Below are 14,078 nucleotides of genomic sequence, written 5' to 3' on the forward strand. Positions count from 1 at the left end.
CAAAGCCCCCTTTTTTTTTTCTTAAATAGAATGAGGGAGCTGAGTTTGTAGCTCAGTGGTAGGGCACTTTTATAGCATATGCAAGAATCTAGGCTCAACTCTCAGATACATAAAACGGATAAACAGGTTGGGAATAGGGAGGGCTTCCTATTTTGCCTACTATGGCCTTGACCTAGGCTTAAGTGATTTAGTGCCTCAACCCAAAGAGACGATTATGGGTACACACTGCCACGCCAAGCTGTAACTTAAGTCTTAATTTTTCTAAAAGATTTTTCAAAATTGTTTTTATTGTTTTGAGACAGGGTCTTACTATGTAGACCAGGCTGACCTCAAACTCACAAAGATCCACCTGCCTCTGCCTCCTGAGTGCTGGGATTAAAGGTGTGTGCATCCATGCTTGACATTTTTATTGTTTTTAATTGTGTGTATAGGTATATGCACATGACTTCAGGGGCCAGGAGGCTAAAGGAATCTCGTGGAGCTGAACTGAGTTGCCCAACATGGGTGCTGGGAATGGAGCCAAATCAAGTCCTATGCAATAGAAGTAAGAAATCTTTGTTTTTAAAGATTTATTTATTTATTATGTATACAGTGTTCTGTCTGCATGTCTGCCTCTACGACAGAAGAGGGCACCAGATCTCATTACAGATGGTTGTGAGCCAACATGTGGTTTCTGGAAATTGAGCTCAGGACCTCTGGAAGAGCAGCCAGTGCTTTTTTTTTTTTTTTTTTTTTTGGTTTTTCGAGACAGGGTTTCTCTGTGGTTTTGGAGGCTGTCCTGGAACTCACTTTGTAGACCAGGCTGGCCTCGAACTCACAGAGATCAGAGATCCGCCTACCTCTGCCTCCCGAGTGCTGGGATTAAAGGCGCAGCCAGTGCTCTTAACCTCTGAGCTATCTCTCCAGCCCCCAAGAAATCTTTTTTTAATTAATTAATTTCATGCATATGGGTGTCTTGCCTGCATGTGTGTCTCTGTACCACAGACATACCTGTTCCCAAGGGTGCCAGAAGAGGGCAGTAGATCTCTTGGAACTGGAGTTACAGTTAGTTCTGAGCTGCCATGTTGGCTCTGGGAATCGAACCTGGATCCTTGGGAAGAACAGCCAGTACTTTTAACTCTGGAGCTGTTCCCCCAGCCCCCATAGCTGTCAGTTTTGTTTTCCTTTGAGAAAGGGTCTCACTATGCAACTCTGGCTGTTCTGGAACACACCATGTAGACCAGACTGGCCTCAAACTCACAGAGATCCACCTGTCTCTGCCTCCAAAACACTAAAATTAAAGGTGTACTCAGCCTCTTTACTGTTTATTTTTGTTCTGTTTTTTTGGGGGGGGGGTTTGAGACAGGTTTTCTCTGTGTAGCCTTGGCTGAACTGGAACACTCTTTGTAGACCAGGCTGACCTCAAACTCACAGAGATCCCATGTTTGAGGATGTCTTTGCTGGTGGCGATAGTGCTTAGAAGGACGTTTTGTGAGTTTCCCAGGCCAGAGAAAGCCATGGTAGTGGCAATGAGGAACTGTTGTAGGCCAGGCCAGAGCAGGGGCCATGCTCACCAGAGTTAAGAGAATTGCTTGTTTAGGGATATGAGGCAGTGCTGACCTCCAGGAGAATCTGTGAGAGGATCTGGGTTCGATTCCCAGTTTCCACATGGCAGATCACAACCATTTGTAACTCCAGTTCTAGGGGGTCCAGTGCTCTCCGCTGGACCCCACGGGGAAAAGACGCGTATGCAGTACACGCAGGCAAAATACCCAAACGCACAAAATAATTGTTTTAAATTTAAAGTAGGACATGGTGGTGCAGACCTTTAAAACCCACCACTTGAGAGGCGGAGGCAGATCTCTGTGAGTTCAAGTCCAGCCTGGTCTTCATAGCTAGTTCCAGGCTAGCCAGAGCTACATAGGGAGACCCTGTCTCAAAAAGGCACTAACTCCAAAAATAAAGATAGAGTCAGACTTTTCTGTCCTGCTTGTCAGCTCCCAAATAACCAGATGGAGGCTTCTTAGTAATCATGAAAGCTCAGCGGATAGCTTAGGCTTGTTCCTAACTGGTCTTATAACTTTTTTTCTTTTTTTTTTTTTTTTTTTGAGACAGGGTTTCTCTGTGGCTTTGGAGGCTGTCCTGGAACTCGCTTGGTAGTACAGGCTGGTCTCGAACTTACAGAGATCCGCCTGCCTCTGCCTCCCGAGTGCTGGGATTAAAGGCGTGCGCCACCAACGCCCGGCTGGTCTTATAACTTAATCCATTTCTATTAATTTACTTTTTGCCTAGTGGCTTTATCACCTCATCTCTGTATTGTCCATCCTAGAGACTCCGCCTTCTTCCTTCCAGCATTGTCTCTGTACCAAAGTCCTGCCCACTGTCTGTCTGTCTGTCTGTCTGTCTGTCTGCTTTTCTATTAAACCAATCACAGTGACATACCTTCACACCGTGTAAAGGAACATTCCACAACAGGGCAGAGTGGCACAAGTCTTTAATCTCAGAGCCCAGGTGGTAGAAACAGATGGCTCTCTGTGAGTTCAAGTGTAGACTGGTTTATACAGGGAGTTCCAGGGCAGCCAGGGCTCCATGGGAGACTATGTCTCAATCAATGAGTAAATAGGTAAATAAAGAGAGAAAGGAAGTCAAATGGACTAGAGAGAGGAGGCAGTAGGTGGAAAGGCTGGGAATGAGGTTTAGGACTAGAGAGAGAAGGCAGTAGGTGGAAAGGCTGGGAATGAGGTTTAGGTGGCCACATAAAACCCCCGCAGAGGGGAGGGTGCCTGCCATTTGAGCTGAGTAGGAATTTCCAAGGTCTGAGGCATCTGCAATGGCCTTTAGTTGCTACTTCCATTCCTGGCTGCCTTGGCCAAGGTTCTGCAGAGAAGAATATCCCCCCCCCTTCCTCTCACACTCACTCAAGTCCACAGTGAATTGACTTGCCCTATTTTGGGGCTAAGCCCAGCTATCTTTAGGGTGAGTCAGCATGCACAGCACATGTCACAGGAGGTGTCATTTCTGGCGGGTCCAGGGTCCGGAGCCATGAGAACGGACAGTCCCACTTGAGTCAGAGGACCAGCAGGCTCGATACCCTGAAAGTGCTCCTGGGTCATTTAAAGGCAGCTGTGAGTGAAGGAAGACTTTGCCTCAGCTCTGAGGTGCACAGGCAGGAGCAATTCCTTCTTCCTTGGGAGAGGCTCAGCTTCCTGCCTTGCTGAGCCCTTCCGTGGGTCAGATGGGAAACACCCACAGCAGGGCTGCTGACTCACACGCAGGTCCCAAGCAAACCACAGAAGCACTCAGAACAAGGCCCAACCTACACCCCGGCACCTCAGGGCCCACTCAGGTAGACACGAGGATCAAAGCATCAAGGCCCTTTCTTGCTGTGGCGGACAGCAGGAACTGGGAGCCTGCGTGGTGTGCAACTTTCCCCCCGATTCTTTTTTTTTTTTTTTTTTTCGAGACAGGGTTTCGCTGTGGCTTTGGAAGCTGTCCTGGAACTCACTCTGTAGACCAGGCTGGCCTCAAACTCTCAGAGATCTGCCTGCCTCTGCCTCCCGAGTGCTGGGATTAAAGGCATGCGCCACCAACGCCCAGCTCTTTCCCCCCTATTCTTAACAGCTGGCTTCTGGTTAAGCGCCATCAGGGGACGTCATGGGGAAGCCTGGATGGAAGGGTAGAGGAAGAAGATATGCTGTCCTCCTCTTGACTTGTGGTCTTCTTGTGCTGGCGGCAGGCAGGAGTGTCCTCAGCACAGGCTCATCAGTGGCAATGACAATGGCCCTCCGGCATCACAGTGGCTGTGTGGGTTCCAGGCCTGAAGGAATTACCACAGTGACAGGTGTTTTGGGCCCTGTGTTCCTGCTACAAGAGCAGGAATGCAGGCTCCTGATACCATGCAAGGGCACGCCCCATGACTTCCCCAGCAGCCCCAGCAGCTTTAGTGGAGCGATCCTCCTTGGCTTGGGCTAATATCCCATCCTATCCTCGTCATCCTTACGGTGTTTATGGTAACACTCGGACTTCACTACACTTGTCTACCTTAAGATGGGGGGTGGGGGGCTGGAGAGATGGCTCAGCAGTTAAGAACACTGCCTGTTCTTCCAGAGGACCTGAGTTCAATTCCCAGAAACCATATGGTGGCTCACTACCATCTGTTATGAGATCTGGTGCCCTCTTCTGGCATGTAGACATACATGCAGGCAGAACACTATACGTAATAAATAAAATCCTTTAAAAAAAAAAAAGAAAGAAAAAAAGATGGGGGAATGGGCACTGCACATCAATAATAAATCAAGAAAATTCCCCAAAGACATGCCCACAAGCCAATTTGATAGAGGAAATTTCTCAATTAAGGGTTTCCTCCTCTCCCTCCTTCTCCTCTTCCTCCTCTTCCTCTTCCATCTCCTCCTCCTCCACCTTGGTTTCTTTTTTTTTTTTTTTTTTTTGGTTTTTCGAGACAGGGTTTCTCTGTGGCTTTGGAGGCTGTCCTGGAACTCACTTTGTAGACCAGGCTGGCCTCAAACTCACAGAGATCCGCCTGCCTCTGCCTCCCGAGTGCTGGGATTAAAGGCATGCGCCACCAACGCCCGGCTCCACCTTGGTTTCTGAGACAGGGTTTGTCTGTGTAGCCCCAGCTATCCTATAAGGGTCAATTTTCTTTCCTATTTATTTATTTATTTATTTATTGATTGATTTTTTGTTTTTGTTTTTTTGTTTTTTTCCGAGACAGGGTTTCTCTGTGGCTTTGGAGGCTGTCCTGGAACTCCCTTGGTAGTCCAGGCTGGTCTCGAACTCACAGAGATCCGCCTGCCTCTGCCTCCCCAGTGCTGGGATTAAAGGTGTGCACCACCAACGCCCGGCAAGCACGTGTGCCTTTACAGGTCAGAGAACAACTAGCAAGAGTCAGTTTTCTCCTTCTGCCTGGTGGGACCCAGTGATAGAACTCAGGTCATCAGGCTTAGCTGAGCCATCCAGCTAGGCACCATGTGACTTCTCCTTACAAAACTGTCTCATGCCACCGTCTCACTCAGCTTCTTGTGACTCCATCCCTACTCGAGGAGACAAAGTGCCTGGCGTGGCAGAGGCCCAAGAATGTTGCCTAAGGTTTGAGCACTGGCCTTTGAACTTAAGTACTGTTGCATAGTACACAGCTGGGGTGCATTAGACACAAGTATGATTCTTGTTCAGGATGGAAGGCAAGGGACAGATTCATATCATTTAAAACTTAAGAATTATTGCTGGGCGGTGGTGGCACACGCCTTTAATCCAGTGCTCTGGAGGCAGAGAAAGGAGGATCTCTGAGTTCAAGGTCAGCCTGGTCTACAGAATGAGTTCCAGGATAGCCAGGGCTATGCAGGGAAGCCCTGTCTCAAAAATAAGCAAAAAAAGAATTATTTATTCTTGGAATTTCTCATTTAGTATTTTTGAGCCAAGGCTAACTTCAGGGCACAGAAGTAAAGCTGTGAATAGGTAGGACTTTTTGTTTTTTTGGGGTTTTGTTTTTTTGGTGCTAGGGCATCAAACCCAGACCCCACATGCACTAACCAAGTCCTCTGTCATTTTACTGTGCCCACAGCCTAGATTTCTCTTTTTCTTTTTTTGGGGGGGGGTGCAGAGTCTCTTACAATTTGAGGAAATCTTGCTTTTGCCTCCCAAGTATGAGGATTACAGTGTGAGCTGCCACACCCATCTGGATTATCCTTTTGATTAAAAAAATTCTTATTTTATATATATGAGTGTTTTGCATGAAGTTATAGATAGTTGTAGTCACCATGTGGGTACTGAGAATTGAACCTGGGTCCTCTGGAAGAGCAACAAGTGCTCCCAACCACTGAGCCATCTCTCTAGTCCCAAACATTATTTTTCTGGATCATACTTCTTGATTTATTGGGCTGGGAGATGGCTTAGTCGGTAAACATGCTTGAGCCAAGCCAAACGCGTGGACCTTGATTCCCCAGAATCCCAAGATGGCGGGAGGAGCCAGCTTTTCTCCTCTTACTCCCACACATAAGCCATTGCGGTGGAATAATCTTTCTGTGCACTGTGAAGGTGTGTCTTTGTCAAGGTGGCCTCTGATTGGTTAGTAAAGGGATAACTGGCCAATAACTGGGCAGGAAGAGGTTAGGATGGACTTCCGGGCAGAGAGAGAGGAAGAGGAGGTGGATTGAGGTGTGGGAGAGATGCCAGAGGTCACAGAGGAGACAGGAGATGCTAGATGGAAGAGAGGCAAAAGGCCTCGAGGTAAAACATAGATTAAAATAAATGGGCTAATTTAAGTTATGGGAGCTACTGGGACGAGCCCGAATTATAGGCCAAGCTTTTCTAATTAATAATAAGTCTCTTGTCATGTTTTGTGAGCTGGTGGCCCAAAGAAAAATCTGTCTACAAGCCATGGCATGGTACACACACACACACACACACACACACACACACACACACACACACACACACACCACACGGTAGGGACTTGGGGGTGAAGGAGAGAGTTATGTACTTGTAATATACAAATATGTACAGGTTATATACAAATACTACATCATTTTGGCATTACTGGGCATGGAACCTAGGCCTCACAAGGAGAGACAGATGCTTCACTGAGCAGAAGCCCTGGCCCTTACACCCATGTCCTTACACCCATGTCCTTACACCCATGGCCCTTACACCCATGGCCGTTATACACATGGCCTTACATCCTGGCCCCAACACCTGGCTCCGCATGCATGTGCTGGGGGAATGAGTGCATTATTACACACCTAAAAAGAAAATAAGCACAGAGTTCTACACCGAAAGTGAAAAGTGGATGAAAATTTTTTATTTATTTATTTTTGAGACAGGGTTTTTCTGTATTTTTTGCAGACTGTCCTGGAACTAGCTCTTGTAGACTGGGCTGGTCTCGAACTCACAGAGATCTGCCTGCCTCTGCCTCCTGAGTTCTGGGACTAAAGGCGTGCGTCACCACCGCCTGGAGGGAATGAAATGTTTACACGTATTTATTTATTTGTGGGGTGCATGTTGGGTGGAGGATGTGCCTCACAGGTGTATATGGAGGTCAGAGGTCAGCCTGTGGGAGTCAGTTATTTCCTTCCACCATGTAGGCTGCAAGGATCAAACTCAGGTCCTCAGGTTTGGCGGCAAGCACCCTGATCCACCTCCTTGGCCCCAAATGAGTATTGTAAGTTAGGAGTGGTGACACCATTCATAATCCCAGCACTTAAGAGGCTAAGGCAAGAGGAATGCAGTAAGTTGGGGTCAACCTCAGCTATTTAGTAAAATTGTCTACAAAATCAAAAAGGAAAAAATAAAGCAACACAAATCATACTTTAATTATTTGTGAAAAGAAATAGTTCGAGGCCAGCCTGGTCAATTCCAGGTTGGCCAAGGCTACACTGAGAAACCCTGTCTTCAAAAACAAAACAAAGGCCGGGCGTTGGTGGCCCACGCCTTTAATCCCAGCACTCGGGAGGCAGAGGCAGGCGGATCTCTGTGAGTTCGAGACCAGCCTGGACTACCAAGCGAGTTCCAGGACAGCCTCCAAAGCCACAGAGAAACCCTGTCTCGAAAAACCAAACCAAACCAAAACAAAACAAAATAAAACAAAGAACAACAACCAACAGGAGTCAGAGGACAGAAACTGACAGGCTCTTCCATCTGTCCAGCCTGCACTTGGTGGAAATCCCATTTCCACCTGGAGACCAGAGATGGAGAGAGGAGGCCCAGGAGACAGCTCCCAACAGTGTACGTGCTGGAGTGGCTGTCTGGGGATGGTATCGCTGACAGCCAAGGTAGAGGTAGAGAGAGCAGGTGACATACGTAGCAGCAACGATAAGCCAGGCAGGAGGCTCTCAGCCACAAGGCCTAGGCCTTGGTGTTGGCTTTGTCCCTGTGTGGCTGTGTGTGGGGACAGAGACTTTGAGCCCTGCCCGCTGGGACAGAGAAGGTAGCGATGTGAGAGTATCCACCTCCTAGGTAGAGTAGAGGCTCTGAGTTTTGGCAGTTTGACTCTTTCCTAGCTAGACACTGAGGAGTCCTTACCAGCCCCTGGCCATAGCCACAGGGAGGAGGCAGGGCTGACTAGGCTGCAGGGGTAACAGCAGCATACCCTGGTCCCTGGTACAGGAGTGTGGACAGGGTGAGCAACAGGAAACCACATGCTCATGAGGATGGGGAGTAGGGCATGGGGACGGCTCCTAGTGCATGTTTCATGGGGTAAAGCCTCACAGTTAGGTGACAGATGACACTAGTTGATGAATTGTGCCTCGTGCCTCTGCCCCTGGTGATTGTGGGTGAGCACATCTGGCTTCAGTTCTGGACTTCCACAGTAATGGACTCACAGGATATGTGGACTTTTTCTTTTTCTTTTCTTTCTTTCTTTCTTTCTTTCTTTTTTTTTTTTTTTTTTTTTTTTTTGGGTGTTTTCGAGACAGGGTTTCTCTGTATTGTTTTGGAGGCTGTCCTGGGACTCACTCTGTAGACCAGGCTGGTCTCGAACTCACAGACATCTGCCTGCCTCTGCTTCCCAAGTGCTGGGATTAATGCATGTGCCACCAACGCCTGGTGGATATGTGAACATTTGTCTGCGACTTCTTACATTAATGTTTTCAAAATTCATTCATGGGGGCTGGCACATATGGCTGCACACACAATCTTCTGTAACTTGTTACAGACTGGGGATCCAATGACCTCATCTGTCTCCACAGGCATGGGACACACACATGGTGTACAGACATGCATGCAGACAGAACCCATACACATAAATCAATAAATAAATGGAGTGAAATAAAAATAACATTCACGTTACAGCCCAGTATTTTCCTGTTGTAAACATTGGCTATGTGTTACCATGTCAGTAGACATCACGGGTTTCTGTTTTGACTGCTGTGAGCATTGCTGCTTTGTGCAATCTTGGGGAAGTTAGTGTGGACTAGGTCTTCATTCCTCATGGGCGTACGCCTGGAGGTGGAATTACTCAGTCATATGGTGACAGACGAGACATTTAGTCAGGAGAAGAACTTCCACTCTTTTCCAAAGTGGTACCATCTTGTATTCCCACCAGCAGTGGCTAAGGGTTCCAGTTTTGCACTTTTTTTTTTCTTTTGGTTTTTCTAGATAGGGTTTCTCTGTGGCTTTGGAGGCTGTCCTGGAACTAGCTCTTGTAGACCAGGCTGGCTTCGAACTCACAGAGATCCGCCTGCCTCTGCCTCCCAAGTGCTGGGATTAAAGGCGTGAGCCACCAACGCCCGGCTTCAGTTTTGCACTTTTATTAGGCTTGTTTGTTTTTTGGTGCCACAGAACCAAGGTCTCGTGCCAGGGAGGCACACACTCTACCTCGGACCTCTGTCCCCAGCTCCTGTCTGACTCTTCTTGGTTTCCTACCTGACTTTCTGAGTCTAGCTTTCAGAAAGCTTCTGATTATGACTTATGAACATTACTTATGTTCAATATGAGCTTTCTTTTTTTTTTTTTGAGACAGAGTTTCTCTGTGGCTTTGGAGACTGTCTTGGAACTAGCTCTTGTAGACCAGGCTGGTCTCGAACTCACAGAGATCCGCCTGCTTCTGCCTCCTGAGTGCTTGGATTAAAGGTGTGCACCACCAATTCTCGGCTCAATATGAGCATTTTACGAGTCAGAATCTAGATAGTTTAAGAGAGATGCTTCTAGCCGGACGTTGGTGGCACACACCTTTAATCCCAGCACTCAGGAGGCAGAGGCAGGTGGATCTCTGTGAGTTTGAGGCCAGCCTGGTCTACAGAGTGAGTTCCAGGACAGCCTCCAAAACAATACAGAGAAACCCTGTCTCGAAAAACCAAAAAAAAAAAAAAAAAAAAAAAAAAAGAGATGCTTCTGATAATGGCTAATTTTTGAATAATGTAAATCACAAAATTTCCTCTGTTAAATCTTGTTCTTTTGGTTTGGTGGAGTTCTTGCTTTTGTTTTTGAAGCTGGGTCTCTTGATGTATTCCTGGGAGCCTGGAAAGGCTGCTGCCTTGAGTGCTAGCATTACAGGCATGTGCTGTCACACCCGTCCCCTTTGATCCTCTTGATGTTATGACAGGAACTGGTAAAAATCACTGTTTGCAAAGTGGAAACTGGATGATCAGGAGTTCAAAGTCATCCTCATCCAAATTGTGAATTCAACGCCAGCCTAGGTTACATGACATCTCATCTCAAAAATTCATAAATAAATATTAGAAAATAAAGTTTTGTTCCCACCCACCTTCTGCTACTTGCGGGATGATTTTTTGAATTATTTTATTTATTCTGCATTTATTGCTGGCTGGCATTCACTGAACGTTTGCTGGCTGCTGGGACTGAGCTGACATACTCCAGGGGTTTCGTAGTGACTCCTGACAACAAGCCTCTGTAGGGGAGAACTCTTACTACTCCCACTTTGCAGGCAGGAAAGTAAGGCTTAGTTAGTTTATGAGGCATGGTAAGTCCCCAGCAGGGCAGCGTTTGAGCTCAAGCAGGCTCAGGCATTGGCACTGTGCTGGCTACATATGTACAGGGACTACTGAAGAGCCGCTGGACCAAAAGCAACAACAGGAAAGGTGATTATTATTGGTCCTTACTCTCAAAACCCAGAATGTAATGTAGCCTTTGCTGGGAGGTACAAGAACTCTCCAGGAAAAGCAAGATGGGGGTGATGGAGGGACCTGGACACTCAGCTCTGACCCTGGGTACCACTATCAGCTGGGACAAAGTTGACTAAAGCATGCAGGTGGCCAGTGGACAGGCCTCAGAGAGCGTCTCATGCCCAGTTCCTTGTCAACCTGTTTATTTTACAGCTGATACTGTAGCAGGCATTCTTTTGGGTCACCAACAAGTTCCCAAAACATGACAGGAAGATTTATTATCAGTTATGAATGCTCGGCCTTAGCTTAAGCTCATTTCTTTCTTACTAGCTCTTATAACTAATTTAAGCTGTTTCTCTTCATCTGTGTTTTGCCTTGGGGCTTTTAACCTTTCTTTTTCATTCTGTATGCCCTATTTTTCCTGCTTCTTCTGTGTATGGCTGGCTGGTAGCTACCTGGCTGGTCCTGGACATCTCTCTGTCTCTGTTTTTTTTTTTTATGGCAAGATTTCTCAATGTAGCAGCTCTGGTTGTCCTGGAACTTTCTCTGTAGACCAGGATATGGTTAAGGATTAAATACGTGCACCACCACTGCCTGGCTCCTCTCTCCACTCTTGAGCCTAGATTCCTCCTCCTAAGTATTCTTTCTGCCAGCCAGCCCTGCGAATCCCTCTACTGCCCAGCTACTGGCAGTTCCGGTTTTTATTACATCAATCAGGTATCTTTGGCAGGCAAGGCAACACATCTTTACGTAAACAAATATAGCATAATTGAATGTAACACATATTCACATTGTCACTCAAATGTAGCATAAACAAATGTGCACATCTTTACATAGTTAAAGCAATATTCCACAGCAGGATACAATGATTGTAACTTACAAGTCGGCCAGACTCCTCTGTCTGATAGAGCAGGTTGGAAAGTTTACTCATTTGCAGTTAATGAACACCTGGGGATTCACACGTAAGAGCATTATCAGCATTGTGCATTCAGTGAGGTCTTTTTTGTTTGTTTTGTTTTTCTTGGTTTTTCGAGACAGGGTTGCTCTGTATTGTTTTGGAGACTGTCCTGGACCAGCCCGGCCTTGCACTCACAGTGATCCACCTGCCTCTGCGTACAGAGGGCTGGGATTAAAGGCCTGTGTCACCAACGCCAGGTGTCAGTGAGGTCTTTTTTAAGATTCATTTTTTAAAATCGGTTTTAGTGAGTGTGTGTGTATGCGTATGAATAACTTCTGGTATCCATAGGTCCAGAGGAGTCAGAGTCCCCTGGGTAGGACTTACAGATGTCAGCTGCCTGATATTTGTGCTGAGAATAAATCCCTGGTCCTCTGGAAGGTCAGTCCAGTGCTCTTAACCCTGAGTATCATTTTTTTAGTTTTGTTTTTGTTTTCAAAGATAGGGTTTCTCTGTGTAGCTCTGGCTGTCCTTTAACTCTCTATAGTCCAGAGGCAGGCAGATCAGTTAAGTTTGAGGCCAGCCTGTCTACAGAGCTAGTTCTAGAACAGCCAGGACTACACAGAGAAACAGTATCTCCAAAAAGCAAAATCAACTAACTAAACAAAAAGAGGAACCAATAAGTTAAGTAGTTTTTTTTTTTTTTTTTTTTTTTGGTTTTTCGAGATAGGGTTTCTCTGTATTGTTTTGGAGGCTGTCCTGGAACTCACTCTGTAGACCAGGCTGGCCTCGAACTCACAGAGATCCACCTGCCTCTGCCTCCTGAGTGCTGGGATTAAAGGCGTGTGCCACCAACGCCCGGCAGTTAAGTAGTTTTTAAAAAGAACTATTAGTAAGTGGTAAAGTTGAAATTTGAGCTCAGGCAGTCTGGTTCCTAAGAATCATATAGTTTATTGTACTAAAAAGTTTTCTCCCCTCCCACCCTTTTTCATTTTATTTTGTTTTGAAACATGGTCTCATCTCACCCTGGCCTAGAAATCACTGTGTGGCTGAGGATGGCCTTGAACTTCTGATCCTCCTGCCTCTACCCCCAAGTGCTGGGATTACAGTTATACACCACTACCCTCATTATTTTTTATTTTGAGGCAGGATCTCCCTATGTAGTGCTGGCTTGCCTCACATATGATTTATTTTTCTTTTATGTGTTTGTCTGTCCACAGATGTGTGTATCACATGCATATCCAGTGTCCTCAGAGCCCTATGCCTTTGGAGGTGGTTGGGTCCCTGGCACTGGAGTTATGAGCAGTTGCGGGACAACACCCCACGTGAATGCTAGACTCTCAGTTCCTCTTCAAGGTCTCTACGTGCTCCTAACTGCTGACTCACTATCTCTACCCTTCACCTTATTTTTTGAGAGATCTCTCACCGATCCTGGAGCACGGTGACTAACAGGCCCGTGACCTTCAGGAACCCTCCTGGTGTTCTTTTTATTGTTTTATAAGACAGGGTCTCACTGTGTAGCCAGAATATTTGGCACTTTATTTTTAAATTTTATTTACTCATTTATTTGTATGTATGTCTGTGTGAGGGTATCAGATCCCCTGGAACTAAGGTTTCAGGCGACTGTGAGCTGCCATGTGGTTGCTGGGAATTGAACCCTGATCCTCTGGAAGAGCAGCCGGTGCTCTTAACCACTGGGCCATCTCTCAGCCCCGCTATCCGGCACTTTATGAGGTCAGGTCCTCCTCCTTGAGCAGTAAGCTCTTCACAGTTGAACCGACTCCCCAGTCCATCTCTGTTTAACTTGAGTTGTGATGCTTCTCTGCAGTCACAAAAACTTAATAGTCCAGGTCATCTAGCTACATGGTGAGACCCTGTCTCAAACAAACAAAATAAAATATTAAAAACATCACATTCCATAAGTATTATAGAACCTTTATGACAACATAACATTCTATACGTACTATTGGGGGAGCTTATAACTTCTTTTTGGGAATGGCTTTAGCAGCCCCATCTCTAGGGGTGACCTCAGCTGGTGATGGGACAATATGGGTCATGATTGCTGAGCATGCTGCAAGTCTCCATTGTGAGCTGGAGTCTCTGCTGGTGATGGGGTGCAGCCCCAATGTTTGTCCACATTGTCCCCTCCGGGGGAAAACCCCAGAGAAGCTGTACCTGTGCAGGAGAGACTGAAGTGTCAGATGCAGGGGACAAATCTGCCAGACAGCCTAACTTCACTTCACAACCTTCCTCAGAACCGACTGGTCCCCTTGGCAGACCTGCAGGTGAGTAGATTATACAGAGTGTCCCTTATTGGGACCAGAATGGGTCCAGGCCTGGAGGTCAGGGTGTGCCCTTACTAGAGCTGAGACCAGCTCTGGAGGCGGTGTTGGGAGGAGATTTATTTAAAAAACAAAAAACTGGTGGGGTGTGGTGTGGTGATGCATACTTCTAAGCCCAGCATTGGGGAAGTGGAGGCAGGAGGATCAAGAAAATCTCAAGGCCAGCCTCAGATACATGAGAACCTGTAGCAAAATAAACAAATCAACAACAAAACTAAAAAAAAAAAACCAAAAACCAAAACACTCAAGACAGTACACCCCTCTCCAACTAGGACAGGTGGAGTCTCA

Source organism: Mesocricetus auratus, unplaced genomic scaffold, assembly GCF_017639785.1.
Source record: "Mesocricetus auratus isolate SY011 unplaced genomic scaffold, BCM_Maur_2.0 Super-Scaffold_100009, whole genome shotgun sequence".
In the NCBI taxonomy this organism is placed as follows: Eukaryota; Metazoa; Chordata; class Mammalia; order Rodentia; family Cricetidae; genus Mesocricetus; species Mesocricetus auratus.